The sequence below is a fragment of the Thunnus maccoyii genome, chromosome 22, assembly GCF_910596095.1.
Source record: "Thunnus maccoyii chromosome 22, fThuMac1.1, whole genome shotgun sequence".
Taxonomy (NCBI): Eukaryota; Metazoa; Chordata; class Actinopteri; order Scombriformes; family Scombridae; genus Thunnus; species Thunnus maccoyii.
In genome coordinates this window covers 19120561-19134396 of record NC_056554.1, presented here as the reverse complement: position 1 = coordinate 19134396, position 13836 = coordinate 19120561, and the positions used below count along the sequence as shown (strand labels likewise).

Here is a 13836-nt window from a genome sequence, read left to right as displayed (position 1 = left end):
TGTGTGTTGAGTTAAGTCAACAATGACCTTCCAACCTTTGGTTAAATATTTGACATTAATAATGTTAGCCTAACGTTATGTAATTTGCAAGCTAGCTTGTTTGTTCACCATGCAATTAAGGTGGCAAAGTCTGTGTGTCGCAGATTGTAAAACAAGACTTTTCATAGTGTGTATTCATAATTATTGTTGCAGCCAAACCCGTAACCCGTAATGAGAGGAGCAGATCATGGCACGATGGAAAAAAAAGTGTGCAACAGAAATAACCTAGAAAGTTACCAGGAGGCGTGTGTGTGCACACATGTGTGTAAAAGGCAGAATGGGCCTGTGGCCTGCTAGGTGTGTGTGTGTGATGGCACTGCAGTCTATAACTTTGCCTACTCATGTTCATATTCAGCCTGTATTGTCATTAGGTCATCACACCATTAAGTAATATCCTTCCTATAATGAGAACAGTTTGTATTAACCAGCTCTAAAATATTGATTTCATCGTAGCCACAAAATAGTCTGTTGAGGCTGGTTTGGGTTTTACAGCTACATTGTCATAATCTTTTCAAATTAGCTGAAAATCATATTGGCTTGGCTTAATTGGTTTGATTATTTTGAGGTTGTAAATAATAGAAACTATATAAATGCAGCAGTGGTGGGAGGTTAGTGTGTAGCCTGAGTGAAACTGAGATCCTTGGTAAGCTATGTTTAAGCAGGTGAAAGAGACAAATGGACAAACAGGCATAAATGACCAACTAACAGTAGAAGCATCTGCACATATTTTTGTAAACAATCTGATATTGGTATCAAGAATTTTCATATCACTGTATCCCTCAAATGTTTGTCTGTTCGACTGCTGCATGTATGCAAATAATGTAAGGATGTTTTGGGTATGTTTGCAAAATATGTACAATAATTCATTGTGGGAACATCAGTGATTTGCATCTCATACGTCTCGGTCACGGAAGTGGTGCTCAAAAAATTCACCCAGGGTTGGCAGGTCTGAAATAGTTGTTTGATAAGTCAAGTAAGGAAAGGAGAAAGTTTATGAGTCCATTTGATTAGTGGATTAACAGACAGTTCACTTACTTGTTAAAGCCATTTTATTAAGCTTCACCCTTGTATACTGTTAATAGTCTGATTCATAATTAGTCTTTATATTAAACTTTGGAACCACAAATCTATTTTTCATTCATAAATACCTTATTAGTAAATAATAAATGGGTGATTAACCCCTATTGAAGCTTTTAGAGAACAGTGAGAGTGTTTTCTTTAGGTTTATTCAGGGAGAAAAAACATTCACAATCACATTATACTGTATTATGGTCCTATGTTACCTCAAACAAGAAAACATACACAACCATAATAATGATTTCAGTGAATGTTATCGAATGTGAAGAATGCAAAAACATTTTTGAATGGTGGTTTTTGAATTTTTTAATGAATACAGGTCAAGTTTAAACCCCTCTATGTACAAAAATGTTAAAAAAAATCAAAATATTTCCATTTTTAAACTGGAAAAGAAACAAAAAGTCATACTATTCCAGGCTAAAAGAATGGTGCTGGGTTTTTTTATTGCTTTAAAATGGAAAAAAAATGTCAGGATTTAACCAATAAGAACCCACAGGTGTCACCAACCCTTTCAATGTTCTGGAAAATTCCTTATACAGCTTTTATCCTTGATTTAACCTCATAAAGTCCCTAAGTGACATCTACTGAACATCCTGGTGCAGTCATGTGACAATGTGTGAATCTGTGTACCCATGACATCACTTCCAAAATGGCGGCAGTGTGCCTGGTCAGCAAATGTGACAGAACTAGCTAATTTTAAAAAGCTTGTTTTTTTGTTACTAAAGCTCGGTTTCAACCCATTTAACAATTGCGATACTTTAATAAGACGTCCTGTATTACATTTAACCTGTTCTGACCACATTTCTTGAACAAATTGATATAAAACAAGTTTACAGATCTTTGACACTGAAGATAGAATTTCAAAAAAAAAAGGAGGAAATGGGTCCGGGTTCTTATGGGTTAATACTTTTCTTCATCTTAAGTTATAGTTAATTGAATATCTTTGGGTTTTTGACTGTTGGTCGGACAAAACAGTTTATAGACCAAGCAAGAAATTAATTGATTATTATAGATTATTATAACTAATAATTAATTAATCGATTATAGATTAATCGATAATGGAAATAATCATTACCTGCAATCATAAATGAAATACAAAAATGACATTTAGCAACAAAGATATTGCAAAAATAGTAATGATAATAAAAACAGATTAAAGAGTTCTCATTTCTGATCATCTTCCACACACAGAGTGAAGCACTTTTAACTATGTAATACGTCTTTAATCTCTCTCTCATCTTCAGACTGCCATCCTTGATGTTTCTTTCTGCTGCCGTGAGATTTCTGTTGCTTTTCACCCACCTGCCATCCAGCTTCACCTGCTTAGATCTGCTTTTAAATTGCATAATGTAGAAAAGACGACGGTGTGATGAAATGTCATAACCATGAATACACATTTTATACAAAAAAAATGAAGAATTCTCCCAACTGAATCGCTACAGGTGGGAATATACAAGGCTGAACAAATATCAAACTGGGGTTTTAAATGGGAAAGAGAATGGGAACGGGGGAGAATAAAGTCAATAAAGCGAGTCATAACCTTTGTAGGAGAATGAGAGAGAATGACAAAATAATTGGATAAAGTGAAGAAGTGAAGGCCAGGAATAAAAAATGAAACAGATGAAGGATGTTTGATGTCGAGAAAAGGGGGGTTGGGAGGGGGGTTGTGAATGAATAAAGACAGGCAGAGAGATGGATTGTGGAAATAATGAGGTGCAAGAAAGAAGCATCTATTGTCCACAGTGTCCTGTTCTTGTTGGTTTGCATTGAATACATTTATGTATATATTTTGTCATCATGCCATCAAGATAAGAAAATCTGCGTGAGATCGGAAAAACAAAATTATAGTTTTAACGGTGAGAGCGGCGGGAGAGGAGCTAGTATGATGGAGGGAGACAGCACATACCTCCTGACTGAAGTGAGTAACGACAGCGCTGCTGAGAGATCACTGATCGAGGAGGGGGAGCGGCAAATGAAGGACGAGCATAGGGAGGGAATTCCAGCGAAGCTATGATTCAAAGGGGAGTGACTCAGTAAAGGAATGAATGAACGGCTCAAGTGATGAAGGTGTGGACAGGTGGAGATATAAACTGGGTGGAGGAGGCGATGATGGATGAGGGGGAGGAAGGGAAGAGACTGATGGAGAGATGAAAGAGTTGAGGGAACAGAAGAATGGATTTTAAGTTCTGAAAGGCCTTTGAAGAACAACAGAGAAGAAAATTTGTCTTTTGAACATTGAAACGCATGTCACAACACATCGAAACATCTACAGAAACTTATCAAACCACTTCTGCAGCATAAGAAACTCTTTCTCTTGCTAGATTTGTTACTTCTCACTAGCTTTTTCACAGCTTTCAAACACATCTCATGGTCTTCATCAGCAAATGGAACTACAGTAATGTACTGTAACCGTTGACGACAACTTGGCTCGCTACTTTCGCTAATGAAGACTTTGAGATGCAATTGAAAGCCTGAAAAGGGTAGTAAGTGTATCATTGATTTACATTATTTTTTCATACAACTTCTTTGGACATTTTGCAAAGTTTTTTGTGGTTCTAGGCTCCACATTCAGGTTTATTGTCCACTTTTGGATAGCTAACTATCAGCCATCGTCTACGACAAAAGCGGCTTAAACATTTCAGAGGCAACTTTTAAAGCCTACAGTTAGTGAGTATTTGATACTCATTATCTTGATTTTTGGTGAAAAAAATCACATTAAAATTGAATGCTGTGTTTTGCCAAAGCTACAACTACAACGGCTTGAGGCTGAAGCCAATGTGGAAGCACCATAAAGTGCAATGCCACCGACGGCCACTAGATGCTGGCTCCACTTGACTCTCATTCAAAAAGCGTCAACTTCTCTCCAGAAATACTAACTTAAACATTTCTTCAGGCTCTCTAATAAGTGTTCTGGTGGTCATTTTGGAAATTATTGCTCTGTTAATGAGGTTTGAAGACTTATTGTAGCTTTGATGTCTGCAGTGTGGGCATTGAAAGTAGCTAGCGTTAGCCAAAGTGTGCCCCACTCTGTGTTCCTAGTAAGCTAACTTACACTTCGGTCCGAGGTAGTGGGGCGTGTTTCGAGAGCATGAAAGGTTGGAGGAATTAGAATAGAATAGAACTAAAATGAGAATAGCTGGTCCACCTTAAAGGTCAGTCCACCTTAAGTGAGCCTGTTCCAGACCGTAGTTGACAGCTCCTCTCCCCGGATGATGACAGTACCTGTCGTATTAGCACGAAAAACAAACGTGTGCACTGCTCGATGTTCCCAGTAAGCTAGAATTTGTGTGTTTCCAGAGCATGAAAGCCAACTCCCTGCACTCACTTATTTGGAAAGTCGTGGCTTCAAATGGAAAAGATGGCGTCGACCATAAGCTGCAACTCTGGGCTTCAAACCGGCTCCAATGCAAACCAACGGGTGACGTCACACCTCGCTACATCCCATCTTTGTTTACAGTTTATGGTTTTGCCCCATAAATCAACAGTAAATCCACTCGGAGCATTGCTTCCTCAAACCTGCAGGCATGTGAGTCTCTCCACGTTTACCGACTGACCCCTGCCTCTTGCTTGTCCCTGCTCTTCCAATTACACAGAATTAAAAAACACTGTGCCCTTTCAACCCTCTCTATACATCTCTTAGATAACATGTTCCATAGTTCTGTACACTAAACACCTTGACGTCCCCCTCCTAATAAAAGACACTCAACCCCACAGATACGCAAAGCTGCATTGTTTGCCCTTGCAGTATTTCTGGACGACTCAGCAGCTCAGGCCAACTTTTCACCATAAATGTCTTAATTACTCTTGTATTTGGCTCCATATCCAACAGAAAAGTGTCCACAGTGCAGGATGAATTCAGAAAGAGGGACGTCTGCAGTGATAACTACTGTCTGCAGTAGTGATGTACAATAGAGACATGAAGTTACTAATGTCAGCAAGAACTGTTTACTGCAAAAATGTGGATGTTTTTCATATTTCCTCAGAACACATTATTCGTGCATACACAACTAATATTCTTTAATACCTCTTGACCAAATTGCCTTTGAATTCCTGCTCTGTGCAGGTAAATGCAGGAAAATGTATGTTTTACAATATCTTTTGACAGTTCAAAAATTAGTTATTCTTTCTAATGAATGGCAGCTATAGTAAAGGTTGGGTTATATAGTTACAGTCAGGGAACTAAAACTACTTTTCTTTACCGCTGTTATGTCTGTATTAGCTGATTTGCATCAGTTGTTTCATTTACGCTTTACAATGACTGGCTCATTCACAGCTGTGTGGTTTAGCAACATCCACTCATATTCTTGTAGGCGAACAGTAAATCCATATCTTCCTCTAGGGCCTGTTAGGGCCTATAAGGTGTATGACTGAGCAGTGCTTCTAAAGAACTGCTCATATTTTTTCCATGTATCCGCACAGATGCAATAAAACACAAGCCCAGCTTGTGTCTGGTCACTGAACCATTGAAAACATCTTGCCAGGTATGCATTAAAACATTTGATACTTCCTGCCCTCACTGTGTTGTGGTGATTGATTGCAAACATTAAGATGAGTGCCTTCTGTGCTGATCTGGTGAAACCTTTCCAACTGTGAAGAAGCCTATTAAAAACAGGTTAGAGGCCTTTGTCCCCAGCAGACTGCCAGCAGCTGCTGTCAACCAGTGATGGAAATTAGAGCCTGACCTTCATGTTTGAACTGGATTATAAAAATTTAATTGCCTGTTTACTTTTTTAATCAAATTGCTTAAAAAATACTTTTTTTTTTTTTTTTTTTTACCAATTTAGTGACCTAATTTTCCACATTTTTTGAGTCACCTGCAGCAGAAGACTTGAAGGTATTTATATTTGTTCTCCTTCAGGTATGGCCTCAAATCCTCCATCAAAATCTTCTAGTTTAGCCGTAACAGATGCTTTGGTTTCATCAGAGCGGACCAACCGCTGGAGGAAGGAAGATTAGTGGAGAAAAGACAGGGTTAGGATGGAAATAATGAGGAGAAAGATTCAGGAATCAATGAAGAAATAGATGATTGACAGCGGTGGAGCAGGGAGAAGGACGGCAGAGATGGGAGCGGAGTGTGAACTGAATGCTTATGAGAGGGAAGGAAGAGAGGAACAGGAGAAGATGACAGGAATGATGAGGAGCATGAAGGAGAGAAGAGAGGTGGAGAGATTCAGATGGAAAGCAGCTCAGGGAGATGAGAAAGAAGAGGGACTGGAAAAATGCAGAAACCAGTAGAGTTTCTATTCATCTGCTTTGTAGTGTAGTTTAATTTCTAAATCACATGAAGTCCTGTGCAAATAGGGCTATGAGTGGAAGCGCTCTAAACACCCCCTGATGATGTAATAGAAAACCGTTTGCGCCGATTCATTACTCACTCACGGACAACCACACATGTACGTCTGTTCTGGTCCAGCCAAAAAAAATTGCACACAAAGGAGGGAAGCAGCAACAAAACGCCTTAATTTGTTAAGACTTACCGGTCAGTCAGGTATCCTAAATGTATTTTTGTCCTGGGGGCAGCTGGGCTTAGCTGCAGGAAAAATCTGTTGTAAATAGTCTTTGCAGCATTAAAAGTTTAGTTTTTTGTTTATGCTGGCAAGGCTGTTTAAATCCTGTTCAACTCTCCTTTCAACAGATCAAGTACTATAGAATATTATACACATTTTTCATAGAAAACCCTCAAGAAAGCTTGTGCTGCTTGGGCTAATTCTTTAAAAAAAAGCCTTTCACAGGTGACAATAAGAGGTGAAGTGTAACACCAAAAAAAAAGCAACAATACAAATTGCAATGGCCACCTTCTGAATGTTATTGTGCTCTTTTTAGAGTCAACTAGGTCAGACTGTGGCGGTTCAGAAGGTGACATAAAGCTAAATGAGATGCTTTGTACTGTATAAAACCTAAAACCGATGAAAAAACCATGAACTTATCACCACATTCCCAGACGGTGCCTCGTTCATTCCAATGAAAGTTGCACACTAGGTACGGTATACGCCAAAACAGTTTTTCAGGCTTTAACAGGCTTTGGCATGATTTGGCCCACAGAGCATGAGCATCAGGGTCCCTCTTCGGCTGAGTCAGTTGAGAGAGATGTACTGTGGCGATGCAGACTGATTTCCAGCTGGCTCCCCCTCCTCCACACGCACCCCACCGCACATGAATGAGATGAAATAATTCACTGATACAGCACTTTGAGACTTTTCAGACCAACGTGGGTTGAATTCTGATCATCTGCAGAATCATTTCAGGGTGTCAGTGATGTTTTATATACATTTACAGTCATTCCTTTTGCAAAGATTGCGTTTTTACGCCATTGTGCCTCACCTGATCTTGCAATTTTCGATTGTGGAGGATATTTAGATAACAATAGTTGACAGAAGAAGCTTTTTTTTTGGATTTTGTTTGGCTGATATGTTGAAAAATTGCTTAAAGTACACACAGAATTGGATGGACACACACCTGTTTACCGGCTGAGAGGGTCGATACAAGTAAAGACGAGAACAGCTTGAAAACAAACTGCAAAGAAGAAGTTGATGCAGCGAAAAGTGACAGCAAACAGGAACAGACAGCACACTAGTAGTTAGCGGATGGATGAAAAAGAAGTTAACAAGTGGAAACGAAAAAGAAGGGAAGAAGAAAAAGAAGAGACGGGAGTCGTGTAATAGAGCATAAATCAAAAGGTTACATGAAATCTGAGTCACTTCCTGCTGTTTTGGTTATTTTCTGAGTTTCGTCACTGTTTATCATCCGTGCCGTCGGAGTGTGTTCGGGCTGAGAGGGCTGATGAGTGATGTCGGAGTGTAAAGTGGAAGGACGTGTGATAGCAGGCGATGAGCTCTCCGGTTAGAGAATCAATGGAGAGGAACGAGTTTGACCTTTTACCTTAACTCGTCACCGCGGAGACGGTTACAGCCTCTGAGACCGACAGAGCGTAAAGTCATCAGTCTTCCCTTTCCTTCTGTTCCCCGAGTTATTCATGTTGTGTGTGTGTCGCTGGATATGTGTGTGTGTGTTGTCGCAGATAACAGCACTTTCTCTGTCTCACTTTCTCTGTGTTTATATATCCATCTCTCTCTCTCTCTCTCTCTCTTCCTCTCCATATGGAAGTCCCCACTGTGTGTCTATCTCCCTTTCATTCAAAGTGTAATGTGCTGTAGCGGACTAGCAGACTGTGATGGTGGCACACGACGAGGACGGAGGAGGTGTGACACACCGAGTCGCAGATGTATTCTTATTGTTTCGAAAGAGCTCTCTCTCTCGTTTTCTCTCTCTCTCTTCCTTCTTCCAGTTACCTTCAGAAAAGGCATATTTAAGGTTTATTAAGATGTAGAGCTGCAACCATTAGTCGATTAATCGATTAGTTGATCGACACGATAGCTGTTTTCAACTTCACAAATGATTCTGAAATGACTTTGCAGATGATTTTCTTTGTCGTACATCATAGTAAAATGAACATCTTTGGATTTTGGACTTCTGAAGACCTTTGACTCTGGTAAATTCTGATTATTTTGACTATTTTCTGACATTTTATAGCTAAATCAGTGAACTGAGAAAATAATCATTAGTTGCTGCCCTACTTTGATGTGTTTGATGCTACTGTGGGTTGAATCTTAACAACCATTAAGACAAGACATGAAAATTGAGGATTTAAAGGGTTAACTGCAGGATTTTTGATATATTTCAGGTATAAGTAATGTTATAGATCATTAAATTTGGACAATTTAAGACTTTAATACTAAATAAACTCCTTTCACTTTACTTTCTTTCAACACTTCCTACCTCCTTCATTAAATTAAACCCCAATTATGAAGACGTTCCAGTTATGATCGCCGCTTTTACCAGAGGAATATGTAGGTTATTTTCAAGTCTTTTCGTCTGTGTGATCCTCTGTGCTAGTAAGACCTGCACACACGCATGAGTGATCACACACATGGACACACCAGTTTCCCGGAGGTATTTTTAGTCAATACAAATCTCTGTTTGTTTAGCCCTGAGATCACGCAAATGTTTGTATGTCAGAGACTGTAATGCACTTACTGATGTGAGAGTGAGTGTGTGTGTGACCTAATATGTGTGTGTTTGTGTACATGCATCCGAGAGACAGAAGGAGGTGATGGTTATTAGTTTAGAGTTTTTGTGCAAAGTAAGGTCAAAGTTTGTCTTCCGAGAAGTTAAAGACGTGCAGTTCAAAGGCGTCTTTGAGGATCATTATGTTCTCCTTGAGGTATCAACCACAGCAACATGTACTAAACAGAACATTTGGAACCTTCTTGTAGTGAAAAAGACCTTCATCTGCAGCCAAACAGCTCTGACAGAAGTGATGATGAGTACGTGTCACCTACCTTTTATATTAAGTCATTATCTGTGCATGATAGCTACTGACCCTCTGATCCATGATGGCAAGATTGTTTACGCGTCTCTGTCAGCCAAAAACATAGCCGACTGGACTCAAAGACATTATTTTTTATAAAATCTTTTTACCACATCTTCTTCTGAACCTCGTCTAATAACACTCAGAGTAAGCCGGGCAATTTCTAAGATACCAAGCGGGGCTCGTGTCTGTCTTGACCGCTGTTATGTGTGTCTCTATTGTGTGGTTTTGAATTCAGCACTTCGGTGTCATTGATGTTTCAGTTTGCTTAAATAGTTTTTATTGATTTCAAACCGTTGCCCGGAGAGTAACTGCAACATCACACAGACGGATCGCTGATTAGAGGTGTGACGATTAACTCAAGCTGTGATAACGGCGATTTATTACCACCGCACAAGGTGAGAGAGAGAGAGAGAGACAAAGACAGCCGGACAGATAGCGAGCGTGAGAGAGGCATATTGAAGCTCGTTAGCTTGTGTGCTTCCACTGAGACCAGCTACTGTAAATGGAATCCAATACCTCATCTCAATAGCTATGAGCACACACACACACACACACACACACACACACACACACACACACTCAATGCAACATAATGGTCATTGACATCTGCACATTCAGCCCATTGATGAATACGCTATTGCTGGCTCTTTCTCCCCCACCCAAAATGATATCACCACTACTTTATAGCCACTTTTATTTATGTGTTTTGAGACACTCATCCTCCATGGTGGTTTTATCAGCTCTTCACTCAATGTGGGTCTCATGCACAAGAAGAGAAACTGAAGCCACCCTGCTAGCCTTCCTCAGTAGAGCAGGTAATTACGATGAGGTGGGCCAGGAACTTTCACAGCATTAAACTAATTGCAGGAAATTGCACTGTTCTCTTTTAAAGGTGCAGACACAGAGACGCCGACGAGGACGCATCTGGACGCAACGGACTACTGAACGCTCCAGCAGGTGGGTGACGTACTATGAGTACAAGCTCTTTCAATTTACAGCTAAACAGTTCGCTAAAGTATGTTTCTGAAAACATTTGAGGCGTAAAATAGGCGATGCGGTAACAGAATCTTGAGTCATATTTGATCAGCACTGCCTGGTTTGATCTGGATTGCGTGAGCGGGCTGCATTGCGACCTCATTTGCATGAAGTTAAGGTTGAGTCGTGATTATTGGAATTCAGATACGGTGGTTGGTCCGTCAACTCGCCGTGCTGTATCCGTCACGCACTGCGAGGCTGGATATCCTGCTCTGTCAACGTGTCCTGTCTGATAATGACAAAGTGGGTGTTCTCAACTGCCTAAAAAGTTTAATTCCTTTGTATTTTTGTGCATAGCATGATTGAAATTACAATTATATAGCAATTTTAGCTTTTTTTTTTTCCATTTCGCTGCCAGAAAAACAAGACCGTAGATGTGTTTTGCTTTGTTTTTCAGGCTAATCGGTCAGATCAGCAGACGCAGTGTAAAACCAATAAGATTTAGCGAGGAAAAGGAAAATATAAAATGTATGTCACGGAAAATATTCTAGCAATTGAATGTGCTTGTTAAATGTGAATGATCAGTGAACATTTACTTCAAGACGTTATGGATTGTTTTTCACTGAATGCTAATTGTTTCTGGGATCATGACGCAATGCAAACTGCAAATGTTTCTGAACATGTGTGTGTGTGCATCCTAACAAGTTTATTGATGGATTCTGTTGGAATGAGATCAATGTCTATGTCTTTGTGCAGAAACCAATGAGCACTAACTAGCTCACTTTGGCAAACGACTGGTCTTGGCTGTAAATTCCCAGTAAATGGGATTGATATTGCTTTGATAGAGATTGATATCAATATTTGGCTGCATGTGATGATTGACTCGGTGTAGTTTCAGGATCACAGGGAGAACAGAAAGTTATATACCAGCTGCCATCTGTCAAAATGAACATATGTGTGCAGAAAGAGTGTGTGTGCGAGTGTGTACACATCATATATCACATTATATTACATGAGGGCAGCTGTGTGCAGAACATGGTATCTGCAGGATGAAGGGATGCCATGTTTTGTTGTAATAAACTCTCAGCATCACACACACACAAATACACAAAAAAATCTCCAGGGGTTTGACTCCTTTCACAGCTGCAGTAGAAGTGATACTCAGGTTTATGAATTGGCACAAGAGTCATCCCAATCATCATAAGTAGAACGAGGGAGAGGGAAGGTTATAACTCATTACCTGAAAGCGTTCTGCCAAATACTTATATCATATACAAACTACATGCTTGAAAGGGACACTTGGTATATTTTAAAGGGCACATTCAATGTACCAGTCACTGGAGTTACTATTTAGCTTGTGAAAAGAGTCGTATAACGTCTTCACTGACTCTGAATGGAACTTTTTTCCAAGTCTGAGAAAATGACCCCGGTATTGTCGTCAGGGTTATATCTGCTCGGGCTCGGTGACTTCAACAGAAAACCTGAGTTTGAGTTTGAAAAGCATCATTATTTAACAGGCGAGTAAGGTCTAAGCTGTTGAATAGCATTATGGGAAGTGTAGGATCCAGTAATTTGATAGCTGACCCAAGCTAAAAGTCAGGATTTACAGGAAACTAGTGTATCTTTTCCTTATGAAGGTGAAATATTGAATCTCTGGAGCACTCTTTCATTCAAGGGGTATCATTTATTCATTTTTAAAATCCCCCTTCCTTTCCGTCTTCAGTTGGATGTTCGAGCTTCACAGTACAGGATGATTTCTATGCAGAGTTTGACACCAGGAGGCTGTTTTCACATTCATCTGCTGAATGTGGAAAGTTTCTCTGAGCTCATTGAAAATCTGATTTTAAGGGTCTGCGAGCGTGATTTGTGACATCATAAATAGTTTGGAAGCCAATCATGGTTCAGTATATGGAAACTTGAAGCCTCCAGTGCACAAACACTGAGACTGGACTTCACAGTGAAGTAGGAGCAGCAGTTCAACTTTTTAAATGAACAATATTTACATATTCATAAAATCTGTAATTTTTAATGAGGGAGAAGTAGATGTAATTTTAAGGATTTTAACAAGTTAAAGTAGAGTGTTTTATATACATCTTAAAATATGATGTAAAGGGGATCTTTAACCATTTGGTACAGAACATTAGGTGTGTTTTGGCTCTGCTCTATGAATCAAATTATATGTCTTATGCAAAATGAGTCTAATGCTGTCTAATTAGAGTCGTGACATAACATAAATTTATATAAAATGTGAGTTCCACTAGTGTGGAAAGTGGTTGGTAGTGATGTAAATTACATAATTTGTAGTAAATGGACTAAAACAAGTAAAACCTTCTTACAACTTTAAAGAAAATAGTTAATACAGCAATGTTTTAAAATGAAACTCCTAAGATGCCGAAAATATCTGAGAGATATGTTTAATATTCCTCATGGATAACAAGATCAGTCAGTGATTCTTGAATGTACACATACATACAGACCCACAAAATATTCCCGACCAGAAGTGCAGCAAAGAGATTTCAAGTGTTTGTTCTTTGATTGCAAAACACAGAAGAGTTTCTGCGGGCTCCCACACGCACACTCACAACCAGGTCTTCTCTACTATATTGAAAACAATTCACCTCACAACCTCCCACCTACTCACACAAACAAAAAACACACACCTACACACACATCTTACCAGCCAAAGTGTTAAATTTGGTTGTCAGAAAAGCCCATAAGGCACGCAACTTCTCGCACCCTTTCGGTGTGCCTCTTCGGGTTTTGCACCAAATTGTGACACCGTATAACTAAAACTGACTTCCGCAGATTGCAGAGATAAGGTGTCAAGGAAAAGACGGAAACTTCCAGACTCTCTGACACAAATCAGAGGAGGACTGGGCTGTCTGGAGCAGCAGAATCAGAGGTGCAGTAAATATACCTGAAGGTTCCTCAGAGGTCTCTGGATGACTGATTTAGACACATCTGAGGGGTGACTCAAAGAGTGAAGGTGTGACTGTCCTTCCTCACATCGCCAACCATCCCAAACTTCTGAAGAAGGAGCTCCTTGTAAACTTTTTTTTTACTAGATGTTGCTCTAGATTGAGCCATTCTGCTATTATGAGAGTGCTAAAATAAAGCCTTTATTTTATGGTTAATATACAACATCTTTGATCTTTTGCATGAAATCCCAGAGTTAACTGCAATTTGTGTGGCTTTAACTAGCAAAGATTTAAAGCCCCAGAAGTGATGATGGAGTGTGTGTATGGCTGCATTTCTTTGTGCAGTATGTGTGAAAAAAGTCAATGAGAGTGTGTTTGCTTCCATGGGGGGTGTGTGGTGTGTGAGTCCATGAGAGAAACTGGATTGTTGTCATGACACAGCCTTAACCTTAACCC

The 13836-nt window shown here is 39.6% G+C and overlaps 1 protein-coding gene across 4 annotated transcripts in view; it reads left to right on the top strand.

Moving 5' to 3' along the window:
- The window catches only part of htr2cl1 (5-hydroxytryptamine (serotonin) receptor 2C, G protein-coupled-like 1), a 131298-nt gene that overhangs the window by 3956 nt on the left and 113506 nt on the right, over window positions 1-13836 (top strand). For all 4 annotated transcript variants that reach the window (XR_006093451.1, XM_042400932.1, XM_042400929.1 and 1 more), the window contains exon 2: window positions 10380-10444. The gene's annotated coding sequence lies outside the window, so the exon portion shown is untranslated. The remainder of the gene's footprint in view (window positions 1-10379; window positions 10445-13836) is intronic.